General features: G+C 27.5%; 1 protein-coding gene across 1 annotated transcript in view; it reads right to left on the reverse strand.

The window, feature by feature from the left end:
- The window catches only part of LOC132933950 (cytochrome P450 6k1-like), a 30353-nt gene extending 15723 nt beyond the window's left edge, over nt 1-14630 (reverse strand). Inside the window, exon 1 of the mRNA XM_061000226.1 lies at nt 14566-14630. The gene's annotated coding sequence lies outside the window, so the exon portion shown is untranslated. The remainder of the gene's footprint in view (nt 1-14565) is intronic.
- Between the last annotated feature and the right edge of the window lie 1403 nt (nt 14631-16033).

Consider the following 16033-nt stretch of genomic DNA (forward strand, 5'->3'; position numbering starts at 1 on the left):
TAGTTATCTACGAAATCGAAATAGCCACAAAAAATATATACAAAATGATGTATCATATATCACACAAAGATTGTAAAATAAAAAATATTCATGTTTCGGGTTAACCAGAATGTTTTATTCGGGTTTTAGTTAATTCAGGTGTTTTTAAATAGAATAATTTGGGTTATATGGGTTTCGGGTGTTTAACTTTTTAAGGGTGTTACGGGTTCTGGTTAATTTGGGTGCAAGGCCCTGTTTTTTTTTTTTGACAAAATATAAAAAGGAAATATGTTGCATTTAATTGTCGAAGATGGAAAAACTAATATGTTATATAGATTATAATTTATATAATCTGTAATAGATATTTACAGACGGCTGTACTGACCTGCAGGTATATTTAGTTTTGTTTCTATTTAATCACGTTCACGAATTCATGAGCCATTATCCAAAGGACCAAACTTGTTGCGATATATTCGTATTGCAGACATATAATTATTATACAGGTTTTTTTTTCAATTCTTTATGATATATCCATTACATATTAATATATTATATTATATTTATAACCTAAAAAATCTCTACAAATACCGATAATGACTACTTACAGTAAGAATTTCGTCGAAGTTGTTATTGGTCGCGTGTCACTCATTGCAGTTGTGGTAATATTTTGTTGGCAAATTCGTAGTAACAAAATATAATTCACAGTAAGCTATCATTTCAATGAAAAATTGTTTTTTTATAATCAATTTTAAACGGTTATAAAATAAGATAAGATATAACTTTATATTTGGGTTTTATTCTTATGAATTGTTAAGTATACGGAGTTTAAATTTTCGACCTGGTATAATTAGGTTAGTAGGTCAGGGGGTCCACCATATTATTTAATATTCGTTACATATTTACATATTACACTAAAAATAGTATTATAAAAATATATTATTTCTTCTATTTTTTTCCACGTCTTAGTGTATGATATTATTTGTTCTATATATTTTTACATAATTTATTTCAATACATAATTATTTTAAGATGTTATTTTTTTTTAAATTAATTTATACAATGAATTTCCAATGATTATATAGCTATTTATACAATTATACCCATCAATTTATCGAAATAAATTACATATTGAGATTAACGAATTGATCAATATAATATATTAGGCTGAATAGGTTCAGTTAAAAAATTACTAGGTAAATAACATTTATCAAAATATTAACTTTAATTAATATTAACTTTTGTTACTTAATATTGAATAATAAAATGTAATATAGGTAAGTCCATAAGAACAAGGCCCGTAAGCTTAAATTTTAATTTTGATACATCATATCATGTAGAGTTTAAAAAATCTAAGCTCACTGTCGGCTTTAATATGACACCCACGGTAAATTAATTTAAATTAGAAAACAGGCGATCGTCTTTTTCACAATTACATTTTATAATTATTTCATAATTGTATTCATAAAAATAATACTTATTAAGATAATATTATTAATAATATATTGTTATTAATTAGTAAATAATTACTAATTATACTGGCATCTGAGATTTAAATATATTTGAACATATAAATTCTGATTCCTTTTATCTCATATAATTATAACATAATGTATAAACCTATATAATGTGATCAATGACAATCAGACAATTTTTTTGCAAGTACAGATAGAAACTTACCCCAGTGGTTTCTTACTTGCTCCATTTTCACAACATTCAAATAATAAAATATTATGCCAAAAAAATGAATCTACTCCAAGAAATCTGATATTTGTCATCAGCTGTAGTTATAGATATTTAAGGTATAGGTTCTAATATAAAATATGTAACCACCGAAGTTGGCAAATCTCGACTTTCTATTAACTTTCTATACTCATCATAGTCACTATATATATTGATTAGTACACTCCAGGGGGACATTAACAACGAAATTAGAAACTGAAATATGATACACTGCAGGAGATTACAACTATTGTATAACTAATATAATACAAACATCTTTGACGTTAGATCAAATTTCTGATTACTTTATCGACAAGTATAATCGTTACCGAATCCGTATTTGAAAATGTATATATGCCTATGGGCAACATCATTTCCTTCTAATATAAGTAAGTAGGTATATAATATGATATAGTATGGTCATGGATCCTTCTATAATAGATATGTCTATTATATTGTATGGACTATAACCAGTAGCGATGCATGAGGTTTTTGGTTGGAGAGACACTGAAAAAAAATGGCACTAATACGCCTAGACTCCCCCCCCCCTTTTTATTTTATCAATATGGTAAGAAATAAATGTTCAAAAACAAACTGAAATATTATATAAAAACGTTACAACTTCCTTAAAATGATAATTTAATAAAATAACAAATGTACACATTTTTTTTTTTCGTACGAGTAGTTAATAATTCCATCGTTCAAAACGGCATTAATTAAATCATCAGCCATGGCCCATGAGGACAAATATTACAATATAAAACAATAAATATTAAGAAACACGTACGAAGTACCTATCACGATAGCGTGACAATGCGACGGCGACGTCGATAATAAATATTGAGGACTGAGGTAATTACGAACAGCGAGACGTGTCTCATAGCGTAGATAGTAAGCCCCACTCACATTAGCATCCCCCCTGTACCCTCGCGCCCATAAATGCGAGACGTTGCGTCGAAACGTCTATTAGATATAAATATATAATACCATAATATTTGGAAAGGCCGTATATCGCCTTCTCATACGCACAGCCGTATCGCGCACATCTAATCTATTTTAAGAATTATATAATATTGTACAACGAAAAACCGATTTTAACAAATATTGAAACAAACATCATATTTATAATATAAAATAAAATTCACATTTGTAAATATTTTATAAAACAAAATAATTATTTATTCGTCCCGTGTTCTAATTTCTTAGCGGGGAGACGTTGTCTCTTCGTCAGCTTTGTCTCCTATATGACGCCGTGCTACTGACTGTAACTGAACCAAAAATAACCGGTTATCAAACCGGAAAGCTTGTGTTAATTATGAACCGGAATCTAAACCGAAACCATTTTTTCATGTTTAAAAAACCAAACCTAAGCCAGAACCTAATTTTTAAAGCTCTATTTTTTTTAGTTAGTTATTTTTTCAAGTACAGCAGTAACTACATAGTCTACGACCACTCAAAATTTGAATTTAAAAAATATTTATCTGTAACCTGTTAAAACTGGCCTAACCGTAACCTAAATTTCATATTTTTAAAATTTAAGAGTTGATCCAAAACCTCAATAATTATTTTTTTAAAACCAAAACGAAACTGAAAACAAAAAGAATATAATGGTTAATCCCGGCTATAGAGCACCTACTTAGGTTTATATTAACGAGTACCAATTATATATCTAACTATTAAGAAATGTGTTTCTTAAGAAGTTGATAAAATATAATATAATTGTCATTTGTCGATTATTCGCAGACTTAAAATATCCAATCCACGCATCAAAATCATTTCAAATGGAAACGTTTCTTTTTGTAATATGTTGTTCACAAAATACAATGTATTACAATTCGATTATTATTAATTATTACTCGTCGACCGTTGGGGTCGTCTACATACATCACAGACCATTTAAATATTGTTTTCAGAATATTTTCGTTTGAAAAAAATTAGTTTTCACATCAAACTGTAGATACGTAGTACAGCAGCTGCAGGCGTGTTATATATCGTAAAATTATTCCGAAAAAAAAACCCTTTGTTATAAAGCTATTTACTGTCCAGTCTCATGTGAAAAGGGTATGTATACTGATCGTAAAGCTACGTCGGAATATTAAAAAAGAAGAAGAATAAAGTACACAGATATCTCGTTCACTTTGGGTTTGTCTTGATTGTAATGAGCGGAGAAAACAATCGTGGATATTATGCCAATGAGAATTCAGTTGTGGGAATTATCGTGTGTGTAGCTCGTGCAGTTTTACCCTAAGCACGTGATCTGTTTGACAACGTCCGTAAACGTGGACAAAGAGCAGTTCGGAATTTAAAAATATAAAAAAAAAATCATGGAGTCACAATGGATTGGTCGTGTACATTTTTCTATAAAAGATATATTCGCTTGAAAGTTGAAATAGATTTTTGATACTTTAAAAGGCAAAAACGTATTTATACGTATACTTGATTACCTATACCTACATGTTTTAATTATTTACTACTTATAGCTAGGCTTCAAAATTATTTCCGTTTTTTAAATTGTACTACCTACATTATACGGGCTTAGTAATTTATTATTTTATAGTTCATGTTATTTATAATAGGTAGGTAGTAAAATAGTTGTAAAAAAATGGTCAATTACAACAGATGATAGTACCTACCTATTGGTTAATATTATTTTACCATAAATTATTCATAATACGGGTTTCAAATCTTAAGTTAGTATAATTTTTCTCTGAAACAAAAAAAGTATTTTAGTGTCTATAAGGTATTTATTTTTATGCAGTAGGTTATTCAAGTTCGAATAACAAGTTCCAGTATAATTGAGTAGGTATGGTTAAATATATGATTTAATTATAATTTAATTTTAATTATCAGTTTAAATTTGAAGGAAACTAGGTATTTGTATTCAACGCGGGTATATGAATAAAGTTCAGTAGGTATATATAATATTATATTCCATCAAATGTTTCATAAAAACATGATTGTCTTTTATAAGTTTCAAGAACAATGACGTTTAATGGTTTTAATGGTTGTACAGAATAAAATTACTATACATTATGCGGTGCGTACAGTATACATATATTATACGTAATAACAATATAATGATAGTTATTTGGAATTAAAATAAATAGTGTTTAAAAAGTAAACAATCATCGGATTAAAAGTTGAACAGGCGGCTATAAACCAGACTGAACAAATAATTACTATTCTAATTTTCTAATTTTGTAGTAAATGAATATGCAGTGAAACGAGACAAGTCAAATTTTGCGTATAATATCGCATATATTTCGTTCGCATATTATATCCGGTACAATTGCAAATTGGAGCTTTATATAGCTAACAAATTGATGAGTTGCCTAAAGGGATTTAAAATAAACCTATACGATAGGTCATTTACTGCTTTTGTATTTCAATCAAGTAGATGATCGTTTTTGTGTTATAGGTAGGTATATATATATAAGTCATACATATAACATAAATAAATATAAATGTTATTTTTTATTTATTGATTTATTAAATGAATACGCAACGAAAGCATAACAATATTAATATTTTATTGATGTAAGAATATGAACAGTTTTAAGCAGTCTGTTATTGACGTTTATCATGTTTTGATCATCATTGACCAACATCCCTATGATATATTATATTGAATATTGCTGACAAATCAAGTTGTTTTAAAATTGTAGACTATTATAAAGTGATTGTAATTTAGGTATTTGAGTCCCACCTACCGAATAACAACTTTATGGAATTATATAGAAAATCGTCATAGTTCTTTCATTAAAATTAAATTTGAATAATCGATTGTAATAATCGTTTTCAGTGCAGTTATCAGAATCTTATAATCGTTTGAATATTCAAACAATTATTCTTCAAATAAATAATTAAAAAAAAAAAAAACCAAACCAATAATAATTAATATTGAAACAATGCATTCGACAGAATCATATTATTCACGATCATATTATGATAATTGGTTTTATTAATTTGAATAATTATTGTTCTATTTCTAAAAATAGGTCCCGGGTGGTCACCCATCCGGGAACTAGTGACACCGGCCGGTGCTTGCACTCAGAACATGTTCTATGGCTGTGAACACCCACTGCACCACATCAGGCCTATTAATTATTAAAATCTAACATAAATGTGGGCATGTATATCATTTTATACAAAAAGGTATATTATTCGAAGTTCCTGCAGTGGGTTTAGGTTCTTCATTCCGCGAAACAAGTCATTTTTTTTTTTTTTTTCATTACTCCAAAACCTTTTCTAACTCCTAATATTATTGTTAATTTTATAGTAACACAATTTTAAAATAAATTAAAATTAAAAATAAATAACTAGACACATCGAACATGGTAAATAACTATTAATATAATATTGTATCTAAAACCAGGTAGGTATTCTTTATTCTTTAATGTATTTAAAACATTATATTACCAGTTGGCGATAGTGATCAATAACTATTAATGGATTAGTTTAAAAATAAAAACAACTAATAAAGATATCAAATAACTCCAGTACCTGTCTAGGTAAAGAAAAAAGTGAGAAAAGACTCTTTTACAGATTGTCTTTTATTGTAGGTTTAATTATTTTTTAATTTAAGCCAAAAATTATAACTTATTATAATATAGAGTGATGCGCCAAGAACGCTCAATCCCTTTTATTTTTTAATAATTAATTTTTCAAGTTCTGGTTTTGAGAATTGTCAAGTATAATTGGAGGCTATATTTTCAAATACTTTATTTTTAATTTACTCCGTAGAGTGGTACAAACTTTTTTTTATAAAAACCAGAACCACCTTTTTTATACTATAAATCGTTGTGAATATGTGATGATATCCGTACCTTATAACGACCCTAAAATAAAAGCTGGTATATATTTACATAATTTTGAAGGAATTGAAATCTAAATAAAACTTAATTATTATTCAACATATTTGTTGTATTTTAATATTGAGCACAAAATCATAATATTACTTACTGGACGATTCAATAAGAATAGGCATTATTCCCCTGTTTTATCCTTGCACTGTACAATTTCAATCGTTAATTAATAAGGCTGCAGTGGAGTGGAAATTTGGAATATATTTATTTTGTTTTAAAATAAGAACAATTTTAAAACCGTAACTACAGTGTAGTTTTTATAACCAGATGATTGATTTTTTGCAAATGTAGATGCATCTGAACCGAAATTTGAAAACTTATTTGAGTTATTAAACGCACAGTTACTTATCCACCATCATAAGACACTTCTTAAATTACTTCTTAAGAGGTAATAACTTCATGGCTAATTAATAGAAATTACGATACTTAGTAAATCACTTTGTATACCAATTTTCATATTTTATATGTAGGTACCTACTAATATCTTATATTAATTTGATAATAAAATAATAATTATTAGAAAAAGAATTAAAAGAATTATTCTTGTAATTTAATATGTTACATTATAATAGTAAGTAGTTGACTGGTCACGCTTATCCAGTTAAATTGTTCGCGAATAAATTATTATTCATTAGGTATATATTATAATATTAGGTATATCAGATTATTTTAAATATAATATTAAATAGAAAATATCGAACGAAATTGGCCGTAAAACACCATTAGGTGTAAGACAAGAGTTGATTTTTTTGTGATAGTCGGTAGTTTGTCATTATGGTCGTAACTATCTTGACGTCGTTTATATTTTAAAATTAAGTACTTCACAAAAAAGTAAGTTAAATATTCGAACCAAGGATCGAAACCATTTAAAATTTTAACGGTTACGATTTCGGTTTTTGAGAACGGTTTTCTACATTTTCTTGTTTTGTTTGAGGTTTTAAGATCTGGTTTTAAAATTTTTTTTGGTTTTGGTTACGGTTTCGAAAAAGGTTTTTCAAATTTATCGGTATCAAGAATGGTTTTTAGAACGGTTTATGGAAATTTTTTTTCTTATCCCTATGTTTCGAGTTTTAAAAAAGTATTTTTTAATGAATAATAAAAGACAAAAAAAGTTATCCAGAGTACGTATTCGAATAATTTTTTCAAAAAATATTTTAAATTGTATTGGAATAAAAAAAAAAGTATTTGAATACATATTTTATTTGAATACTTTACAAGACTGGGTGGTGGTCATTTTCGGAAACTCGGTAAAACCAGTATTGCAGTATTTGAATTTAAATCCTCTACGGTGAAACGCACATGACGAATGTTTGCAGGCCCATATGGTCATACCTAGGTACATCATTATACCGCATCACACTATATTGTTCATATCTTTTTTGTAAGACAATATTGTACATGGTTAAGATTTTGGGTTATGCATCTTTTGCGCATCGTATATAAGTATATAACCGTTTACCTATATTATACCATTACCTCAAATTATCGTACATAATTTGTGCACCGGCATATTTAACGACACAACTGGAAAATATTAGGTGATATTAGGCTAAGAGGTAAGCTTAACATTTGTCAGTTATATTATTCAATTTTTAAATACTGTGTAGGTATTTCTGTTAAATATATATATATCTATTTATATTTTACAACAAGATTAAACAATTGAAGTTTACGGATGACTCGTAATAGACCAGTCAATAATTTATGACTATTATTTAAATTATTATTTTTTTATTTTTCATTCAATAAGCTAATTTATTTTTAATTTTAAAAATAATCACGCAAAAAGTCACTACAATGAGCATAGCCCATAGGTTAGAATGAGATACTGCTTAGTGCTTAGAACGATCAAAACTCTATGTCCCGGCACGAGTCCATATTTTGATTGTACATGTACAATTAATATACATTTAATGCATTAAATTAAACCTACGTCCTACGATTACAACAAGTGTTTGGTTAGAACGAGATGTCGGCTGGTACGGTATAAACATCGAGTGTACACTGATTTACTGTTTACTGACAGAAAATCATAACCTTTTATTGTGTAGCTATAATATTATGAATACAGAAAACAGATACTAGGTATACAATATACATATAAAATATAAAGAAACAAGCAAATTAACCAAGTTCGTGATTTAGAAATATTTTTTTTCAACGATCTAAGCTGTAACGAAATATGAACTCAATATACAGCCAAACTTTAAGATTAGGTCCCTACTTATTGGTTTCTTGAAAAGAACATGTTCACATTTCAAAGACACTAGCTGTCTTGTCACGTGGATTTGTGAGATCGACATTAGAATTTGGATCGGCGGCATCTTATATATTTGGGTAGACAATTAGTTGTATAAATAGGTACATCTACAAATCCGATATCGCTAACCATATCGGCTTAGTCTCCTAAGCTATACATCGAAAATACTCTTTTAGTTTCTATATAGCTTAATAAAAGGTTAGATAAACTGCCCCGAATTGTCACAATTAATTGGATTCCATGTACTGTCATTTAACTCTAGAACTAACCTACATTTTCATGTTTCTTTTACTAAATCACGTACTTAACAGTCCAATAAATCACTTACCTACCCAAGTAAAATAAAAAGTCAGATAATTTTGATTTTAATCAAGCTCAAATTTCCAAACTGAAAATGTACATGTTAAAACAACTGTAAATATTTGTATGGTAATAATAGTTATACGTAGTAAATATAATTACCCTGTTGTAATATTGTTAGGTTATCTGGAAATTGAAATATTATAATTAAGTTTATACAAAAAGTCACATTATAGAGTGCTAGCATATTAAATATTATATAAAAATAATTTATTTGAAAATAATATACATATGCATTACTATGATACTCTAATACTATATATTCTCCGATGAGAAGCATTTTAATTTTAACTACTTACAACAAAATAAAAATTTAATGAATTTCGTTAAAATTAAATTGCAGTTGTAGTTTAGTAGGTAATATGTAACAGTTTCTAAAACGTCATCCATGTGTAACTTTGTATATATAATAAAACTTAAATTTTGTTTTTAATATCTAAAATCATGGTTTAAAACTTTTAAAAAAATATTATATTTATGTTAGAAAAATTTTTTTAGTATACATTTTTATTTTTATTTAATTGAAAATACGGCATAATATTATACATAATATTAGGTATCTAGCAGGCCGCTGATTGTTAGGTACCCACATGCTACGGCATTGGAAAACTCATGGGTTTTTTTTTAATATTTTATGATCTAAAATAGAAATCTAAACATTTAAACCAATTTACATTGGTATAGTTTAAAAAAATGAGACAAATCTAATACATTTCTCACTTAGACTTTGAATGATTATAATATTTATTTCGTATAAACGACAACGATTAAATTGCTTTTCATAAATATAGCAAATAAATTTAATGAAGAATGAAGTCTATTATACTGTGTAGTTAATGAATACCATTAGAAAAGAAGTACTTAACTTAATTATTTTTATGCTATCAAAACTCTGTGCCAATTTCTCAGATTTTGTTGATGTGTTTAACATTTATTATAAAACAGAGGCGTGCCTCTGGTGGGTTTCGAGAATAAAATCCCCTCTCAAATGGATGTATTTTTTTTAAAGCTTATAAATTGATAAAATGTAGTCCTTGATTTATATTATAATAGCAAAGACGATAATATTAATGTTTATTTTTATGAATAATGCACCTTTAATAAAATATTATAGTTAATACAGTTATTGTTGCATACGAAAATATTCGATTAGATAATGTGTCTAATATTATAATAAAAAATAATATAATTAGAGTAAAAAAAAAAATTTTAACACATAAGTACAACTTATAGTACATAATATATTTTTAAAACAAAACATAGATTATGGTATGTGCTGGTATAAATAAAAAAAAATATATAACATAAAAGAGCAAATGTTTATATTTTCTGAGTCCTATCTCCGAACCGCTAGCCATTTATCCTCACCCTCCTTTACGCTACCAAACTACCCTTCATTTAAATCGAATTCCCCTCAGTTGCAGTACAAAAGATTTCGGGAATTTCCATTTATGCAGCAGCTGATTGAATTTAAACATTTATTTGATTATTATAAATTGTTTACTTAGCATACAAAAATAGAACCTCTTTGGACAAATTAGCTCGAAAGTCCTATTTTGTTGTTTTTATTATTTTTTTATTTATACCTCTCCATTTTCAACAAATATATGAATTATAACAACAACAACTTAATTTATTTTAAATGTTTAAACTAAGTCTCTGCAGGCTTTTTGGTGTTCCAGATGAAGATATATATTTGATCCAAGTAACTGGTTGGTCAATTCTTAATGTATATTATAATTTACAAACAAAGAATTTTTATAATTAATATTGTATTTATTACGTATAAAATATTAAAATAGTTATGTATCAAGATTTGACATGTATACCTAAAGATTATTTATTATTTCTTTAACATAAAATGATTTTCTAATAAGCCAAGTCCAAGTGAGTTCGTATATGTTTCGCATCCTACACCAAAAAACCACGGACTAAGTGTAGATTGCATTATTAAATAAAACTTAAAAGTTATTGCATAGTTTTAAAAATCTTCAAACTTTTTGGTCTGTGCTATGTAACTATATAGTCTATAAGGGTTTCAACATTCATAATTTAATAGTTTATGAGATACGTATTAAGTAATATAAATTTATATATGGCATAACTATGAAACTTTAAATTTGGTGTAATATACATACCGATAATATAAAACGCGAACGTTGAGTAGGTAGCGGAAGGATGAATTAATAAATTTGTGGAGCTCTGTTCGTTAAGATGATTAAAAAATGCACAAGTAAAAATGTGTCGGTGGCACTCAGTGTACATAATATGTAAAATGGAATTATAGAAACATGTAATTTCTGCGTGCAACATAATATATACAACAAATTATTATGATACACACAATACACACACTCACGCACACACACACTCACAGAGTTTTGAAATTTCATGAAATTATTTTCTTCAAATATTTCGTTTACGTGCAAAATAAACATTAGGTACAAAAAAATTGTGTATTATATGTCTAAAAGTTTATAAGTTTTCGTCGTACATCAAAAGTGTATAAGTTGGTTTATTGTATCGAATACTAATAAATAATAGCCTATATTATGGACCCAATAAAATTGATAGTTGATAATATTATAATATCATTTATATATAGGTACCAAATGTATAAGTTATAAGTTTATAACCATTGACATAGTAATTCATAAACTTAAGTTGATAAGTCATTCATAAACTATATTTTCTTGTGTAATTAATAATCATTTATAATCATCTACCTATGACCAAATACGTTTAAAATAAAATAATATTTTTCAAGTAAATATTTCAAATGCAGAACTCTACACACACAGGGTGATTATTATTTTTAATACTCATCTCGAAATGATTAAACGTTTTTAAATATATTTTTAAATTATAATTAGAAATTATCACAGGATCATGTAGCATGGTTACCACAAAATGTTGATAGTTGAGAGTTGAGACATTATTCAGGGCTTATTGTCAATATAAAATAATCAGTGGACTACACAGTCAAACACATTATCACTGAATGCCAAAAATACGAAGAAAAACTAACACGAGGAAAAAACACCACATATCACAACAAACCGGAGAAGCGCTCGGACCTGACCCTCGATCAATCACCAACATCCTACAATTTATAAAAGAATTAAAGAAATTCAGCTATATAACTTAATTTAAGCCATACAATATCATAAGTTAAACATACCTTAGCAAACTAATTTTAAGTTAATGTCAAACTAATGGCCATAAAAGCAGATGTTTTTAAGATCAATAAAAAAATAAAAATAAATATATAATCATCCAGTTTATTATATTATTTATAATTACACTACCAAAGTACCAAAGTACCAATATACAATATAATATAATATATTAGCTACCTAATAGTTTGATACTTGCCTCTAAACTATTAGTTAATTTAGTAATATCTACTATACCTATCTACTATCTATTTGTTTAAAAAATGATATATATTGTTAGGTAAAATTGTATGATGTACAAATGCTTCATACAATGATTTTAGACGAATTTCGATAAAAAATAAAGTAATAATAATTATACGTATTAGCATTAAAAAATAATCTACAGTTATTAATTTTTGAATAACAACAAAATAGCAAAATCATTACAATCATTACATGAGAAATCGAGTGAATATCAAATGTTGTAAAAATATGAATTTCAAACGCTCATATAAATTTAATTTGACTTTCTTGTAGACATTTTTTTTTTTGATAAAGGTAGACAAACTTATGGATAATCTTGTATTACATTTTCAAATCTTAGATTTAAAAAGAAAAATTTTTATGAATTCTCAACTCAAAATAATTTGCTAATTTTCGTGATTTTTTCGTATTTTGTCAAAATTTGAACTTTAAATGTTTATAAATAAAAACTATGACTAAGGATTTTTAATTTTTTTCATCTGCCTTCGAAACAATAACCTAGGAGCCTTCTATTACATTTTCAAGCTTTTTTAACTAACAAATAAAATATTATTGATATTTATAGAAAAAAAAACTGAAAATGTCCGTAAGCAAAATAAGTCAAAATATTTGACCTACGGTCATTTGTTTTAGAGTTGCACCAAAAACCAGAAACGATTTTCTCAAAAACAGATTTTGCGTAAAAATTCCCGTTTTTTCCCTAATTTTTCTTTTGTTTTTTCGTGTCGCTTTTGAAAACTACTGGGAAATTTTTACTTTTGACCCCCCAAAGTACCAACTAGATTCACTTTATCAGAAAAGTTACTGTTGAAGAAAATCCAAGCACTTTTACTGGTCCTAAAAGGTATTGACAGACACAAAAAAAAAATTAAAAAATTAAAAAGAATTAAAAAATAAAACACACATCATTGTAAAATCAATTCATTTATCGCTCCGTTCAGAATCTAAAATGCAATAAGATTAAACTTCAAGTTTAAGTTAGGACAGTCTGAACAACCACCTTATCTGACTAACCTAAAATTGTTATGGCTTTAATTATAGGTACCTAATACCTATTATATATTTTCACTGTTAAACGAAGCTTACAAATAATTTAAGCGATAATATACATTTAAACGTGTGGTACGAGTTAATTTAAATCATCGCGTTTAACTATTTTTTTCTGAAACTAATGAGAGAACTTCATGATTGTTATTATCTTTTTTAGTCTTGGTCAGGTTTAAATACGTACTAGTCGTATACCTCGTACTACCATTAGCAGACCTATTTTTCCTCATGAAATCCTCTAATACTTGATAAACTTCTATTTTTGCAGTAATACGTCAATCATAGACGTAGCTGTGTAGCCCTAATGCTCTTGGGGGTTTTAGTCTCGAGTCATTTTTGTCCTACAATCCCATTAGGAGCTTACCACTCCATCTCGCTACTAATTCGATACCAAATTAAAGATTTGGTTTTTTCCCCAATTAGGAAGAGGAAATCATTTACTTTTAGGAAGCTTAAAAGTAGATTTTAAAGGGTCAAATTTCCATTACTATCTGCCATTATATTTATGTCAGAAACAAAACATTTCAACTGAGTATTTTTCTTTAGGACGAATAAATGATGACAATATAGTGTCATAAATCAAAACCGTGAGCTAATAAGATAACTATTTAGTATTTTCACATTTCCAATAAGTAATAGGTAGTTATTATTACATAATAGCAAGACTATAACAGCAAAAAAATAAGGGGTGGGGTATCCAACATGTTTTGAATGGACACTCATAATTTTTATGTTCAAGACATACAAAATCTTTATGCTCGTCGGTACTGCTTCAACGGAAATATAAAATTATTCTTAATAAAATAGACAATTAATAAAAGAGACCTCAAGAGATTCCCAGTTACAGCGTTACGTAATAGTAGTAATCACATAAATATAAGACACAGTAATTATTGTAACATAATACACTGACCAGTTTTGACTTGAAGTACGTTTTCCCTGCAGCGTCAGGACATGGCGTCTTGCGGTCCGGACATAGGTCGGCGTCTGACACGGCAGTGCTGTTCACTGTTTGACGCTGCAGAAAACCAGTACCATTAGGAGGAGGCCTTGATGAGCCATCCCCTCCCCCCCCCCCCCCCTTAGGTGGAACTGGTGAGGCGGTAAATTATTATGACTTTAATTTTTGTGTTTAATATAATATTGTTGAACTTTTTTTTTTTGTGTGTATTTTACTGTCGATTTTTAGGTGGAATTTATTACCTATTAAGTTTATTATTTATAATTTTTATTGAAAGTGGTGTGAAAATAAAGACATGTATGAATGGCACGATTATATTATTATTTTTAGGAAAGATAATTGTGTGTTCTATTAAGTGTTAACCTATTTTTAAATATGCATGCAGAACTGCAGAAACAGTTATGCGAAAGTACCGAAATATTATGCCCTAAATAAACTGTAAATTTTAATACATTTATCATGTTAATATGAATACTTACCATAAATCAAATGTTATATTATACCGAATTATTGGGTTATTAAAAGAACACATTTTGGTATAAACTAAGTATTTTTTTTTTACCAAACAATTAAAAAGTTGTAAAACCATAATATACATATCTGTTCTAATATTATTCTAAAGGTATATTGTAGGTATGTTAAGTTTAAGGATGTACAATATGACAATTTTTATTCGTTTATCATTGGACAGTGAACACTAATGATTAGTTTGACCGGAACTATGCTAGTTTTAGTGAATATAGTGAATATACTGATCCGGTGTCCCGGTGAATTGTTTCGGAACTGCCAATTATTCCAAAATTGTAACATTAATAGATATTATATTCTTATTAATTATTACGTTAACATTTTTCTTTTTTTTTTTTTTTTTTTTTTTATTGGGAAACCCGCGGCAACATTGGCCATTGGATGTGGGGGAGGGCACTGTAGGTTTTTATTTTTCTTTTATTAAACATTACTAGAAGAATATAAATATTAAATAGGTTGATTATTTCACTGACTGACCAAATATTTTTTCCTGCTTGATAACGTCTATTATTGATTAATACGTTGATTGTCTTTCCGTTCCAATGTTCCATATCAAACATATTTATTACCACTTATCGCTAATCGATAATTTAGTCGGTCACTCGTTTCAATTTGTAACATTGAGTTAGTTTTTACTTTATAATTTATTGTATGTTGTAGCGATGTAGAGTGCTGACCATTGTATATTTGTGTACGGTATTTCAGTTACGCCAAATAGACAATATCAATGTTAAAACTGGTGTTCAGATAGTTTAGCCGAGGAGAAGTGGTTAGGTGTTTCTCATAAAAATATACAAAAAATATTTTAACATTTATAATACCTATGTTAATAACATATTATGGGAAATAACTATTAGGCAAACACTGAAATACATTTACATTTTGCGTTTAG

The sequence above is a fragment of the Metopolophium dirhodum genome, chromosome 1, assembly GCF_019925205.1.
Source record: "Metopolophium dirhodum isolate CAU chromosome 1, ASM1992520v1, whole genome shotgun sequence".
In the NCBI taxonomy this organism is placed as follows: Eukaryota; Metazoa; Arthropoda; class Insecta; order Hemiptera; family Aphididae; genus Metopolophium; species Metopolophium dirhodum.